The following is a 16,148-nucleotide window of genomic DNA, read 5'->3' as shown; positions in this document are numbered from 1 at the left end:
AAGAAACATTTTTCTGTGAGTTAAATTTTCATGAATGTATAATGTTCCTTTTGTCTGGAAAGCTCCTGATTTATTGTTGATAGATATTTAGGGTTTTTTCCCCCCAAGCTTTCACTACTACCAATAGTGGTCCAGGACTTATTACTGGACACAGTTCTTGGTGTACATAAGTCAACAGGGCAGTTAAATCTGTTGAAGTGTACTTACTAGCTCAAAGGTTTATGTTGATAGCTACCATAGTGTATTTATTTTTAAATCTTGAGAACTTATATATTTTTTCTCATGCTGGTGTTGGAAGTGTTTTTCTTTATGGTTCATTCTTTGTCCTTCTTTATTTCAAAAGGCCCTAAATATGCAAAAAGTGTCTGAATAGTTGGGAAACGAGATAAACTAATTTTAAAACTGTGTGTTAATTATATTTTAAAATGTTTTTCTATACCTTCCTGACATCTTTTTAGATGATGTAACCCTAAATTATAAGCAGCAAGGCCAACTGTTGATTTGAAAGAGGATGACGAATATGCTATCTCCCCACCACCCTGCCAAAGTGTCTAAACTTTTTGGATAGCTTGTGGATTAGCAAACAGAAGTTTTATGTCATTTGACACATAACATCTATACCAGGTATCAACGTGAATGGCTGTAGCCTTTCTTTGTATTTGAAAGGCTCGTTTTTCAGCTGTTCCTTTTGAATATTTTTCTCTTTCCAGTGAGCTGTAGCAGGATGACTCACCTTTCTGGATTTGTTAGCCAAAGGACTTGGCATGCTAAATTGTAGCATGCATGCTCCCTGTTTGGGTTAGATCAGAGCGTGATGGACGTCATGGTATACAAGAAGAATCTGAGTGTTTTTAGTGCTTTTGTAAAGAAATGTTTTGAGTTGTGATCTACTTTTTCTCATTACATAAAGGGAGAATAAAAATGACCTCTTATCAGCAACTTTACTCCCTAATGTTTATCTCGCCATCTTTTGATATTTTATTACTTATCTTACCTCCTGAGGAGCAAAGCAGTAAAATATGTTTTAGAAGAACCATGTTGAGGTATTAATTGCCTCATTAGGAGAAAGCTGGTTCTTACACCCGTACCTTCTGGCACCAGGATTCATGAAATAGAAGTGTCCATTTGCTTAATTTCCTGTTATAGGCCAAATTCTATTACAACAAATCCTAACATAATAGAATCTTTACATGACAACAGGGTTTCCAAATCTCAGCCGAACAATAGTCTGCTCATTGCAGGCAACAAAATCTTATGCCTACATATGCATCAGAAGTTTTTCATAATGGAATTTGACCTGCAGTTATATTTGGAATCAGAAATTATGCTTTGAGAATGGTGATTTTGCACATGAATGCAAGTAGTAAAAGGCCTTGTTTGAGTTTCTCTGAAATATGCTTTCAGCGAACCAGAGCAGCCATATAATAGCATGATGAATCCTTGTAAGTATATAGGAGATTAGTAAAAGCCACTCATCAAAATGTGATCAATGGCTCAGGCTCCTATAATAAATGGTAGCTGCCAGTCTCTGCCCCTGGCACCTAAGTTGCATTTTGGAAATATCTGTTGAATGAAGAAGAGACTAAAAACAACTTTGATTTGCTTTTCCATAGTTTCTGAATGAAAAAGGACCACAGAGTGGATTTGACTTTCCAGGAAGTCTGGATTTTAATCAGCAGTGCAAACAAGTCCAATCTTTTATTAGTCTACTGGCCAAGGTTCTGAGAGTCCCTTAGCACCCTCCAGTCTACTCCAGAGGTGCCCAGCTGATGGAGCAGTGCTATTGTCATAAACTCAGGAAGTGGTTCTATGAAACCTGATCAAGGGACCATTTGCAAAGCTGCTTTCAGACCTATAAGGACCTTCAGGATGACCTGGGAGTCTGTAGAATGCAAAATTGCATCTCCACCCATAGGACTTGGAAGAAATCAGTTGTATCAGCTATTGTCACCTGCATTGAGATCAGAAAAAATTACCCCATTACCTTAGCCATCATGCAAAAATAAAAAGATTACTACTGCTAATAATAATATTAGCAGTAAATTCTTATATAGCACTTTTTCTGTCCCAAGCATGGAATGAAGACTTCATACATTTTTATATACCTTATAGACAGGGATACCATGAGAATAGGTACTGTTTTCCTCACTTTACAAATGAGGAAACTGAGGGACAGGACTAAGTATTTTATCCAAGCTCTCATAGCCATAAAATACCAGAGCTGGAATTGAACCCAAGCAATTTAATTCCAGAATTCATATACTTAGCCATTTTCCTTCAGGGCACCTCATCGGCAAAAACTTCTATATTGTGAGAGGGTGTCTCTCAGTTAAGCTACTGATTATCCATGTGTATTCAATAAACATTCATTGAGTACTCGCCAGGGGCCAGGCACTAGGCACTGAAATTACAATAGTAAAGAAAAGTTGACAAGGTGACTTCTCTCTTTTATGATAAATGGTCATGTTGAGGAAGGCCAGGAAAGAATGAAACTTGGTTCCATGGTGACCTTGAACAAAGAAACCTACGTGAGACCAGGAAGAAGCAACACCCATGCTGACGTCCATAGGCAGGACAGGGAAATGGAGGGAATGTGGTGTTCCCCACATGTGGAGCAGCATATGCAAAGGCCGAAGGGCAGTGACATGTGGACCTTTCAAGGAACTGTAGCCCAAGTAGTGAGAGGAGGAGGCTGCAGACACTGGCAGACCATTGAGGGCTCCATAGGTCATGTCGAGAAGTCTTGGCTGACAAGCAATGGAAGATTATTGAAAGGCCTTAAGCAGGATATTAGAATGAATAGATTTGGGCTTTGAAAACTTCTCTCTTGTATCTCAGCAGAACAGATGGAAGGGTCACCAGGGAGGGTACCAGGAAACCAGTCAGGAGGCTCCTCTGCTAGTCCAGACGAAAGACGAAGGCGGCTGGCACTGGAACAGTAGGATAGAGCTGAGAGCTATTCTGGGGATAAAGTACTAAGGAGTACTGTGTGCCATCTCCTTTGTTAGGTGGTAAAGAAACAATGACATAGACAAATATCCTGTCCTCAAAGGTTTTATAACAGTGGTTCCAACCAGGGGCAATTTTGCCTCCTCCATGCTTCCCTGCACTGGGAATATTTGGCAACTGTTTGGAGATACACTTGGTTGTCACAGTTAGAGGGTGGTAGGGTAGAGGGAAGGTTTCTGCTGGCTGGCGTCTACTGGGTAGAAGCCAGGGAGGCTGCTAAACATCCTGCAAGACGGCACCCTTCAACAAAGCATGTTCTGGCCCCAAAGATTCATAGTGCAGAGGCAGAGGAGCTATAGTTTATCCATTAGATAGGAAGGCAGAGGAGTAGACAGTGCAGTATAGAATAAGGCATGTTGAGGTCAATGCCTTCCAGGAGCGCAAGGCACTTTACCCTGCCTTGGTTGGGGCAGAAGGGGAGACTTTGGAGGCTTCTGCTCTAAGCATAGGTTGAAGGGGGCACTGCAAAACTATTGAACAGTACTTGAGTTCTGTTTAATGCAGATTAAGTTAGGTTCTGGGGTTGTTGGGTTCAAATCCATGTACTGTGTGCACTAGCTCTGTGACCTTGGATCTCACTGTGCCTTGATTTCTTCCTCTCTATGTTGGTTCTCCTTCATAACACATGTAGAAATGTGAGGAGATGAGGGTAGATACTCCTCGTGAAGGCTTGAGCACATGGCACCTTGCACATAGTAATGATTCAATGAATGTCGATGACAAACACCGTTTTCCTCACTTGCCTGGTTTACCTCATTTTTATATTCTCCAAATTTCTCCTGAATAAGCAGAGGACTTGAAATGGCTTGGCTACAGCATCTTCACAAAACCAGTTCTTAAACCTCTTTTGTCGAGTTCCCTGCCAATTGTTAGAAGCCCCTTTCCTGCTCATAACAGAAAAAGTGAAAGAGAAGCAAATAATGCAATTCCTGTTGATTTAATTCTTGTATTCAGATTTTTCTGTGGGAACTTCTAATGGAAAAGTTGAGATTTTGCAATGGGATCCATGGCCTTTACTCAGAGTTGAGCAATAAATGTGGTGCCCCTAATGCAAGACTGGGCTCGTCTGTGGAGCAAAATAGTCCAGTTACAGAATGGCTGTCCAGCACATTTAATCATCATGTAGGAATTGGCTCAGAAGTTCTTGAGAATTTGAGGCATCCTGGTCTGCTAATGTGCTAAAGCCAGTTGCATTTATGCAGTTGTGTTTACTGAAAAACAAGGCCAATTCATTTAACTCCCCAAAGATCTTATTGCATTTAAATCTTTTACATTCAATCTCTTCATACCAAAAGGATTTTTCTTTTCTTTTTTGGGGAAGAGCATAAATTTCCCCTGTTCCCTTCAATATTGGGGCCACCATTTAAAAATGATGTTAAGATTGAGACATAATCTTCTGACCTCAAGAAAAAAGGAGTGTTGGACGAGGTTGGCAAATGGTATTACTGTGAATCTGCTGCTTACTACCAATGAAAGAGGAATTGGCTGGGCTTCCCTTCCAAGGTGGAGAAGGTATTCTGTTTTCTTCTAGCAAATCAGAAAACATATCCATGTCAGTAGTGTAGCCACCGTACTCTAGATCATGGGTTGGCAAACTGTGGCCCGTGGGCCAAATCTGGCCCTCAGCCTATTATTGTAAAAATGATTCTCTGAAACGCAGCCATTCTTAGTCATTTGCATATTGTCCATGCCTGCTTCCATGTCAAAGTTAAGTGATTACAAGAGACCACATGGCCCACAAAACCAAACATACTCTTCCTTTGTGGCTTTACGGAAAAACTTTGCCAATCCCTTCTCAGACTCTAATGTGTCCATAATCACCTGCAGAATCTCATTCAGTAGGGCTGAGGATCTGCATTTCTAAAGGCTCCCAGGCAGTGCCAATTCTGATGGTTCCCTGGACCACACTTTAAGTAGCAATGTTCTAGAAATTCATTGGACTGATGGGATAATTTTCTTATGGGAGGCAAATGGGTGGTGGTTGCAAGCACTGGGTTCAAGTCCCATTCCTGTCATCATGGCAGGTTATCTAATGTCCCTAAGCTTTGGATTGCTGCTCTATAAAACAGGGGCTCTCTACAAAGTGCTTAGCACAGGGCCTGGCCTACAGCATGGATTTAGTACTTTCTGGTAGCTAATATACTGGGGCTACCCTGAGACATGTTGTATTACCACATAGCAGTCAGCCCCAATCCCTACTGTGGCCTTCACATCAGCCCTTGGGGGCCACCTTACAGGCAGAGTTTTCTATGAGTTTTCTGAGCCCCTGGAGGGCAGTTTTTCTTTAAAGGAAAGATTGTTTACAGGTGGTTTTGTTTTCAAAAATTAACCTTCATTTAATTCTTCCTCAAGTTCAGCATTCAGTCTTACTATTCTATCATGTTTGTAAGTCTTCAGTATGTGTTTAAAAACATAAGTAATTCTTTATATTTTGAGATGCATTCATGAACACATCTGGCTTGGTTCCTTCCTATCCCAAGGAAAACACCTTTCCCTGTCTCTTTTAATAATTCTTATAATTCTCATAATTCAGACTTATAAATGTGGTGAACATTGACCTAAATATCCTAAAACTATATGTAAATTTTATGAGATTCCTTTTAGTTTTAAATAAGCCTGTACTCATTACAGTACAAGTAATTGGAATAACAAGATGTTTTAAGTTGAAATAACAAGAACAATGGTAATTTGGGTGGGCCAAATTCTTTTAAGTGTTAAAATGATTAAAATGCCAAATATTTATAGGTTTCATAACATAAACAATATAAAGTTTTGTAATAGGATTGTTTCTCTTAAACATGTCTGTACCTCAGTGTAAATCTTTCCAAGGTCAAAAGATGCTTGCTCACTAAGGAAACACTTGTCTTCTAAAGATACCTTGTCAGCTGGTTGAGATTGTGTGATGATTGAAAACTTCAGGTGCAGTGCAAACTGGATTCTTGTCCTTGATGCTGTTGGAATGCCCCGTGTCCTATTTATAGTTACTATGTTGTTGACTTCATAAATTACTAAAGTGAGTGGTCATATAAATCCCGTGACTCTTAGATTTAAGTTAGACGTTGTTAGGTGTCTGGCACACTCCAGGCTGCTCCATATTTCCTGCATGGGGTTTGCATTTCTTTGTCTCATAAAGTATCTAAATGCCGTGCCAGCTGACTCTAATGATCTTCTAGATTGTTGGAAAATGGCATCTTTTCAAAAACTTTCTCTTTTAGGGCCACACATTTTCTAGATAGTAAAGTGAGAATCTGTTTAAGTTTGGATATCTTGACTCACATGTGGTCACAACTTTTAAGATTTTTCTGCCTGTGGGGTTGACCCAGATTGCTAAACCGCTTTGGTATTGGCAACTATCACAACAGCCCAATATTATCTGTGTGGTGTCTTTGTCTATCCTAATTGTACAGTGGAAAAGTATTAGAGTTACAGTTGTTTGAAACTGTCTAGATTATGCCATCTAACTCTTTCATTTTAAAGAAGACAAAAGACAGATGTTCACAGTTCAATGTCAAAGTCAGACAGAAAAGACCTAACATATGCCCAGGTTTGTAGTAGATGAAGTGGTTGAGTCTTGGCTTGGGAGACTAATATCCACAACCTCCTTTTTTCATCCTAATTTTCTGTAGACAATTGTCCTAATTTCTATGAGAGCAGTGATGCAAGATAATTATTTAAATTGTTGCCTATATTTTATTATTTGAAAATGTGAGCAGGTCTTAAATTATATTGCCATAATTCGTTTGAAAGATATTTGTGTAAAAGATGGTATTACTCCAGTTTTGGCCTTTTGAAAAATGCCTGGATTGGGTACCTGACTTAGATGTTACCACTGAAAACTGCTTTTCTGGAATTGAGTTGAACTTCAGGTACACATTGTAACATTCGTTCAGTTCTGTTATAAAAATTTACTTCACTGATACATAATTTTATAAGCTAAGGCTTTCCAAGGAAATAATACTTTGATTGTATCTTGCCATGATGTTTACCTAAGGAGGGCCCATCTCTGCAACCAAAAGCAAGCCAAATTTTGTGTGGAATTCACACTTAGGTATCTCTTGCCTAACAGAGCTTTCCTTGCTGGGTATGGATATATTCTGTAGCTAAGAGTAAAAGAAAGTTTTTAGCCATTTGTGTTTGGTGGTTCCAGAAATTAAACCTGTCAATGTCATTATGGGTAATAAATACAACCCTATTTCCTTGAAAGAATAAAGAAATGAAGCCATTACCTTCTGTTCATGGTTAGGATTAAAACTGCTGTGGTTTGGTCAATCTCTTTATCTTTTTGTGCAGCACGTTTATCCACAATTGACAATTTTAAGCAGTGAAAGATTCTTTCACATGATATAGGCAGAGTTGTTTTGCACATCTTGTAAATTTGTGCAGAATGCCAAGACACTTGACTTTCTCCCTTTCTCAGGAATCCATCTACCTTGTATTTGAATTGCATTCGAATTTTGTTCTACCCTACCTGAGTTTTCATTTGGGCCTCAGTGCTGTTCTTGTTGTTACTGAAACCCTTGAGAATAAAATGAACCTTTAAAATTTTCGTTAAGGTTCTAGATATAATCATTGCTGCTCAGAGTATTTGAATGTTCTCTAGTTCTGGGAGCTTTAAAAAACGATTGAAGTGCAGCTGAAAAAAAAATAAAGAGGGATGATTTAGTAAATGTTAAAAAGAGGTCAACCTTTTCATTTTGACTTGAGTTTCAAATTCAAGTTCCCAAGTTAGCATTTGGTACTTAAAAGCACAATGGTGATAATTAGAATCTGACTAGTTCTTAGATCCTAGACTAGGAATGACTTTCTCATTAGCTAGAGTCTCTCAGAATCTTCTCTGATCTACTTGCTCCTATCTATCTTCTATGCTGTGTCATCAGTGCCACCTTTTACTACTATAAGTAATAATAGTAAATCTGTATTTTTCCGAGTAGCTTCCCATTCTGGTATAGTTTCCTAAGAACAGTGTCAGGGAGGGAAGTCTTTTCCTCTACTCTCTGAGGGTCTAATAATTGAGTTTATAAAATAAACTGACAATAGGCAGATTAACAAAAAATAAAGATATGCCTGTGAGTGAGGGCATCACGTGAAAGAAAAGTGAATATCCCACACCCAGTGATACTTGGAAGCTTGTATACCCTTTACTTAGGGGAGAGGATCAGAGCAGGTGGGCAACTTAGAAAAATAAATGATTCTTGGGGAAGATGAATGGGCCTTCCGAAGCACAGACTGTGACAAAAATCTCTCTGGGTATGGTGTCACCTAGAGGTGTCTTCTCCTGTAAGCCAATGTTCCCCGGTTGGTGAAATTCCCTGGGAGGGGATTCATGACAATTGACTCCTTTTTGCAGTATCTGTCTCCAGACAACTAAGAGGAGCCCAGAGCAAGTCCCGTTATATTCACTGTCTCCCAAGTGCCCTCAGTTTGAAATCATCAGCATACCAAAGTGACATATTTACGGTAGTATCTCCTGAACTCCTTCAGCAGTAACTGTTTCCTCGCTTAGTTTAATCTACGAATTTCACCTCTGTTCATTCAGTTGAGTACCTTCTATGTTACAGGTGCTGTGCTGGATCTAAGGTTGGTGTGATGGATAAGTGTGGGCCCACTATCCTGTGGTTTTATATTCTAGAAGGGAAGACCAGCATGGAACAGATAACCATGGGATCATTTAGCCACAGCCGTGGTGAGCAAATACTATATTGTGCTTAGTACAATGACATTCATTTACAAATTGTATGGTTCAGAATTGTTGGTAGTCATTGAAGAGGAACTTCTGAGATCCACTTAGTTCCATTTAGGCTTCTCTGCATTGTTTGCTAATGGGTTTTTAGAGCAGTTTCCTAAATGTTTTTCACTTAGGCCAATGTTCCGTCCTGGGAAGTTTTTAGAAGTTAAGATTTAAACACTATCAGCCAACAAACACAAGTACTATGAGTTATCCTAATATTCCCCACCTCTGTTTGTGTCAGGGGGATATGAGTTGTCCCTATTTATTCTTATTAGTGTCACAAAATTAATATGTCTGCGTGTGGCACGATCATGTGTATACATTAATATGTATGTGCCCTAAACCCCAATTTTTTTTGGCTCAGGGTTAAGCACTTATTTCTTGTCAATGATTTCTTTTTTTAAAAAAAGACTTCACTCTATCTCATACCACTGACTCTATGAAAATGCTGTTTCGGTCTAACAATTCAGCAGTGACAGGTAAAGATAGATTCAAGCCACAGAAAGGCTCATAAATACGGCCCCAGTAAAGAAAACTAATGATGAACAAGATATATGGTGGCAGGCACAAACAGAAGAAACTGATCTGATTTTCTTTTTTTACAAGCCCTAATTCTGGTCTTACCACTGTAATGATCGATCTTGCTCATCACAGAAAATGACAGACACATCAGGCATCAGAAGCATAAGAGAATAAGTGATTTCTGGTATACTTTTCATCAATTGGTATTAAAAATTTTATCAGTCCATTTCACTTTGTCTGTTAATATGCGGATGGCAGGGATGTCTCGTGAGGGTGTCTGGCTATTGTAGAAGCCAGATCCACGAAGCGGAGCATTTCTATCTTGTCCAAATGAAGAGACATCATTCAAATGCAAAAATAGCCAAGTGCCAGTGCACAGATTAACATTCCAAGATGAAAAGATGTGCACTCCGTCTGCCAGTGCCCACTCACACATTTGCTGACAAACACATCCTCTCCAGGTGGAGTCCCTCCCCCACCTCTGGCCAAGACTCATGTTTGAGAAGTGTTTCCAGATGCATTCGGTTGCTGACGTCTTAAAGAATGAGAGTACGCTCTTAGGATCTGGCTGTGCAATCTCACTGTCCACACAGGTCCTTCCATAAATGTCGTTATCTCCTTAATGGGGTATCCTGAAATGCCACCTTGGAGCAGTTCCAGCATTTGCCAAGCCAAGTGAATTTGGCAAGAGAGAGCTGTGCTGTATTCGTACAAGACTATGGGTGCATTCTTAGTATAAATTAATGGTGCCAATTCCTGCCAGGTGAGCAGACTACTTGTGGAAGAATGTTTGGGTGGTTTGATGGATTGTTAACACTTTCAAGATGCTAGAACCTGAGTTACAAATGCAGATATCTAAGAGGGAAGAAGGCATATGGAGCAAAGTCTGTAGAGGCAAGAGCTCCCGTGAAAGTAGAAGCAACTGTAGAAACCAGAGATCACAGGACTCCTCCCCTGTTTCTGGCTTACTACCACCGTGTGGAAATTTAGGGCCCAGTTTGTCTGATCTTGAATTTCTCAAAAGAAGCTGGAAATTCTGCTTTTTACATAAAATATCTTAATTTTAAAAAGTTGGCGACTAATAGAGATGTTATGGAACACTGCTTGGGCCAAACACAACACATCTGTTGGCTAGTGGTCTGTTTTGCACCAGAACCTGGCTGCTCCAAGTGTGGTCCTCAGCCTCAGCATCACCTGATGCTAGTTGAAAATACAGAATCTCAGGTCTCACCCAGGACCTACTGGGTCAGAATCCACATTTTAACGAGATCCCAGGGAGTTCCTATGCACATTAAACTTTGAGAATTACTGTACTGGAGGTCTTATGGAGGTACTCGCTCGCTCAATATAAGAAGAAGCTTTTTTTTTTTTCATCATTGGCTATAAATATTTTCAATGGAATTCCATTTTAAAGTCCAAAGAGAACTTCAGCCTTAACATATTAGCTTAGATGTGCCTTATCTGGGGAGACCTCCCTAAAACTAGGTTGTGTGTTCTTCCTCTGTGAAGAAGGCACATCATGCTCTTAGTCATATTCATCTGTTGAATACCCTGTGAAGGCAAAGCCATGTCTTATTATTTTATTATTTCCAGCACTGTCAGAGTGCCTGGCACATAGGACTGTTCAATGAATGAATGAATTCTGGGAAATTCTATACTTGCAATTATTAAACATTTCATATTAACTTGAAGAGTCTAATTAGACGTGTTAGGAGGAAAATTCCTTCTGTAGCTCCACTGCAGCTGTACCATCTTCTTATCTTCTTGTCCATTCCTTTGGGGTATATCTTCTGTTCCACTGCATGTCCCCCTCAGTCTTACATTCCTAGGACTTGTCCCTTGTCCTGGCCTATAGTAGATGCTCAGTAAGATACATTTGATATTGAATGGATGAACTAATAAAAGCAAAGAGCTCAGTGGTGGCTCCTGTGTTAAATTAGTGCCTCTATCATCATGATCCTTTAATTACCTATTCAAGTTAGAGACTCATGGCTTAATCATGGACTTAGTGAAAAAAAAAAAAACCTATCATATATATGTACATATATTCTAACAGAGCGCTCACTAGCTCTACCCTGAATTCTAATGGGGCTCTAGTACCCTTAAAGATGGAGTGTGTATTCCATTATGGAAAGACTGGGATGCATCACTTTCGTGTTTATCTTATTCAAATAGGAGGGTTAGGAGGCCTTGCTTTCTTAGTCTACACAGATACTTAGGAAATCTGAATTGAATCTTCACCATCGCCCTGATCACATTCTTTATCCATAGACTGTTAAAATAGCATGTTATTTAAGAAGAAGGAAAATGGAGCAAAGCAGACACAAAGATAACATTTCCTATGTTACTGTTGACTTTTTATATATTCCCTGGAAAGGTTATGATAAGATTTGGCTATGTCCCCACCCAAATCTCATCTTGAGTTGTAACTCCCATAATTCCCACATGTTGTGGGAGGGACCTGGTGGGAGATAAGTGAATCATTGGGACAGTTTCCTCCATACTGTTCTTGTAATAGTGAATAAGTCTCATGAGATCTGATGGTTTTATAAGTGTTTTCCCCTTTTGCTTCGCTCTCATTCTCTTTTGCCTGCTGCCATGTAAGATGTGCCTTTTGCCTTCTGCCATAATTGTGAGGCCTCCCCAGCCACATGGAACTGTGAGTCCATTTAACCTTTTTCTTTATAAATTACCCAGTCTCAATTATGTCTTTATCAGCAGTATAAAAAACAGACTAATACAGGGTATTTATCACTGGGGTAAAACCTTTTGATCCAAATAAAAATAAGTTGGATTTTTAAAAAATTACAATGGGATATTTTGGGATGCTATCATTTGATAGAAGTTGATGTCTCATAGTTATTATCTAAATGCAGTATATATTGATACTCTTGTCTTCTACGTGACTTTATTCCATTCAGCTACACTTTCTTGTCCTGAAGTGGGATAGTCTCCCATTTTTGTATTTGTGCATGTGCTGGGTTTTCTGTTGTTGTTTGTGATTTCAATGACTTGTTTTGGACCTCCTGGGATGCCTTCTAGCATGGCCATTCTGAGAATCAGACTTCAGTTTTGAAAGGCATGTTAATGACTTTCAGTTAAGAATTCTATTTTAGACCAAGTAGAGCAGAAAACTGGTTTTTGTTTGTGTTGTGAAAGCTAACCTTTCTGTTGATCATATAAAGTGAAAGAATAATTGTTACTTTTGAGAATTAAAATACAGTTAACATAGATACTTGATTATAAGGAACTAAGGCTTTTATAAAATTTCTTTGAATGACAAGGTTGTTAAATAAGCTCTTGAGTTTGTAGCCAACTGTTTTTTTTCTTATTTTTAATGTTAAAGAACAGTAACTTCTTAGGCCTTTAATAAGTGTTTGCATAATTAGAGGAAAAGTATAAAAAGATACACATTAAAATATTAAGTTTGTGACATTAGGAAGGTGAAGTTGAAGGGGAAGAGAAGGAGACAGAATCACTATTACTTTATATATTTTTAGACCTTGAATTTAAAAAGCTTGTATTGTTTTGCAATTTAATTGACTGAAATAAAATGTATAAAGAATTCAAGAAGTGTATGACCTAAAAATCTTAATAAAATCCGATTGAACCTTACTCACTTTATGTTTTTGAAGTTAATTCTGAAAGTCACATGTATCAGTGAGAAATCTTTTAATGAAATTTGATGTGTGGATGGGTGGGCGCACTTTTGGTCCGTGTTCAAGGTCCAAAATGTATTCCTGTGAGATTTCCTTAGGGCACAACAGGATTTTGTGGTCTTGATTATTGACATAACTGTTGACATTAAGCAATGTTTTTTATAACTATTGTATAAAATAAATATTTCTATAGGAGAAAAATGAATATGTTAAGAGTCAGTGTTGTGCAGTTTAGGAGTCAGACTGACTGGGTTCAAATGCGGGCTCTGTTGCATTCTAACTGTGTATGACCTTTGTCAAAGTACCAGATCTGTGTGCTTCATTTCCTTAATCTATGAAATAGATAATAGTATTGCCCCCAAAGGTTTGTTGTAGAGAGATGCATTACTTCATTTACAGCCCTTTGAGGAATACTGTTATGAGTTAGCTTATGCTGAATAACAAAACATCCCAACATTTAGTGGCTTTAAAAAGCATACATCTATTATTTCTCATGATTTGGTTGGCTGGGCGGTTCCTCTCATCTGGGCTGCCTTGGCGGGGACAGATAGTCCAATGTGGCTTTGCTCACATGATTAATATAATGGCAGGTAGGCTAATATCAACTGGGCTTGTTCTCATGTCTGTGGTCATAGGGTTCTCAATAGCAGCAAAAGAGCAAAACTGAAATGCACAGTTGCTTTTGAAGCCTCTGCTGCTTCACATTTGCAAATATTCCATTGGTCTAAGCAAGTTACATAGCCAAGTCCAGATTCATTATGGGAGGGCACTATTCAAGAGTGCATATACAGGTGGGGGACTTAGACAATTTTTGCAGATAATCTACTTCAAACACTATAGAAGCATTAGCTGCCATTATTATTATTACTATTACTATTATTATCATCTTTCCAAACATAAAGCTACTGAAATTAACTGCTCTTGACTAAGTCTTTAGTCATTAGCATATGCTGTTTCCAAATATTATGGGAGCCTCAAAAATTAATACTTGCAACAAGAGAGTTTTTAAGAGGAGCTTATTCTGCAGGGCTGAAATTATTATTTTTGTTACAAACTGTAGCTGTCCCTACTGGTCTCCCTGGGAGCATTTTGCAGGTTATAAAATACAGCGATTACTATGGTAATAATATTGCAAATATAAAATGGCTTTGACCTACTTGTTAAAATGCAGTGTGTATTAAAATAAAGACTGTGAGCTTAAAGCTAAATGAACTCAGAATAAAAACAGAATAGCAAGTCCAAAGTGCTTGGGAGATCTTCAAAGGAAAGGAGAGCATTTGATAAAGAGGATGCATTTTCCCTCATCCTCTTCATTTTCCCCTTGGTGTGATGACTTCTGAAAAATGACACCAGTCTCGGAGAGGGTTTCTGTTCCCAGCCTGACTGGAAGGCAGAATGTTTTTTAAATAATAAGAGCTATCATTTGCAGAGCTATTTACTGTGAACCAGGCAGTGAGCTGGGTGTTTCTACACACTCAGTTCTTCATCACGACATGTCCCTGAAGCAGAAATTATTTTTCTGCTTTTATAAATGAGGAAACTGAGGCACAGAGAAAATAAATGACTTGCCCCAAACATGGGAATTCTTTCTCTCAAAGGTTTATATCACTGAGGACTCATGAATCAGAATTGTGAGACCAAAAATAAATTGGCCACAATTACATGAGTTGATTCAATTTCCAAAAGACTCTATTTTGGGGACATTTTCATTGCTTTTGTCAATTGAATTATTCATTTATTCAACAGATATTCATTATATGCCTACTGTTTGCTAGACAGCATGCTAATTGCTGTGTTAGTCCACAGACAGGGTCCCTGAAGGGCTTTCTGTGGTCAAAGAAGGTTTCCCACATGTACAAGGTGGGACTTGGCATATAAGAAGACATTTCTCAAGGGTAAGAGCTTATCTGTGTTTCAGGAAGCAGTTATAGTAACAGCAAGAACCCAGAGGACCTGCAAACAGCTCAGTTTAGCAAGAGTGTGGAGATCAGGATCTGCAGGACAATTTTGATAAAGAAAGTTGGCGTCATAAGCAAGAGTCACATCTCAAAGGGGTTTGTGAGTTGGTTTCTTTATTTGAGAGCTCAAGGGAGTCACAGAAGAGTTTGAGTGGGGAATGACATGATCAGATGGGTCATATAGAAATATCACTGCAGCCACAGTATATAAAATAGGATTGAGATGGGGGTGAAAGGAGGAGAGGCAAGATCTCTGGCAGGGAGTCCAGTTAGTAAAACCGATGCAGCAGTGTCGGAGAGAGATGATGGTACCTGGAGCAGGGCATGGCATCAAGAATAGAGAAGGGCAATAGAGAAGCGAAGAGCATTGAGGATACATGGAAGCTGTTTGGATGCGGAGGGAATGAGAAAAGTTGAGGATGGCATCTGGTGTCTGACATGGGAGCCTCGGTAGATGGTTCCCCTGATGAAGAGAACTTTGAGGGAAGAAGATGATATATCAGTTGTGGACAAGTTGACTTTGCACCTGTGGGGCTTCCAAGCAGATATACCCAGAAGGTAATTAGGACACCTTAGGAGAGATTTCTGGGCTGGAGAGGAAATTTGAGCTCAGTAACACTCTCTCCTCTAGCACCTGTTTGCCTTCCCCATCATTCTCTGTCTCCTCATTGAGATTCATTTACCCTTAATATTTATCTTATTTGCTTATTGTCTTTCTACACCACAATAGAATTTAAGTTCCATGCAAAGAAGGAATGTGTCTGTTTGGTTCACAGCCACATCCTCAACACTTAGAACAGTGCCTGCCTGGCACTTAAATCAGCAGACAGAATCTGGTAGATGCCACTGCAGAGAAGGAGCCAAAATTAGCTTGCCCTTGGAGAGTGGAGGCTCTGAGAAGATACGGGCCCATGGCAGAAACTTCTTTGAAAAGGAGGGACGGAGAAAGAGGAGCCATCAAAGAAAACTGCAAAGAAGCCTCCTCTCTTTGCTCTGAGAGAATCTTCAGAGCAAATGGGTAGGTTGAATGACAAAACATTTAGAACTTTCAGGGACCCAAAACAGAGTGGCTCTTGGGGACCTAATGATTTCTAAAATCAATGGACAGGACAGAGTTAAGTATATACATATTCTTCAGTTTTTTTGGTTCTTTTTTTCTTTCTCTTTTTTTCCCCTCTGCATTTAAAGAAATTTTCAGCCAAGTGCAAGTGTGGCTTTAGAGCACAGGAAAAGAGGGATGACTATTACCACATTTAATTCAGCAGGAGGCAA

General features: G+C 39.1%; 1 protein-coding gene across 3 annotated transcripts in view; it reads left to right on the top strand.

Moving 5' to 3' along the window:
• PRICKLE2 (prickle planar cell polarity protein 2) overlaps positions 1-16,148 on the top strand; it is a 369,301-nt gene that overhangs the window by 161,073 nt on the left and 192,080 nt on the right. The window contains exon 3 of one of the 3 annotated variants that reach the window (XM_078351402.1): positions 8,568-8,692. The exons of the other annotated variants lie outside the window; for them this stretch is intronic. The gene's annotated coding sequence lies outside the window, so the exon portion shown is untranslated. The remainder of the gene's footprint in view (positions 1-8,567; positions 8,693-16,148) is intronic. 3 annotated transcript variants of the gene reach the window in all.

The sequence above is a fragment of the Callithrix jacchus genome, chromosome 15 (genome assembly GCF_049354715.1).
Source record: "Callithrix jacchus isolate 240 chromosome 15, calJac240_pri, whole genome shotgun sequence".
Taxonomy (NCBI): domain Eukaryota; kingdom Metazoa; phylum Chordata; class Mammalia; order Primates; family Cebidae; genus Callithrix; species Callithrix jacchus.
This window is presented reverse-complemented; position numbering and strand designations above follow the sequence as displayed.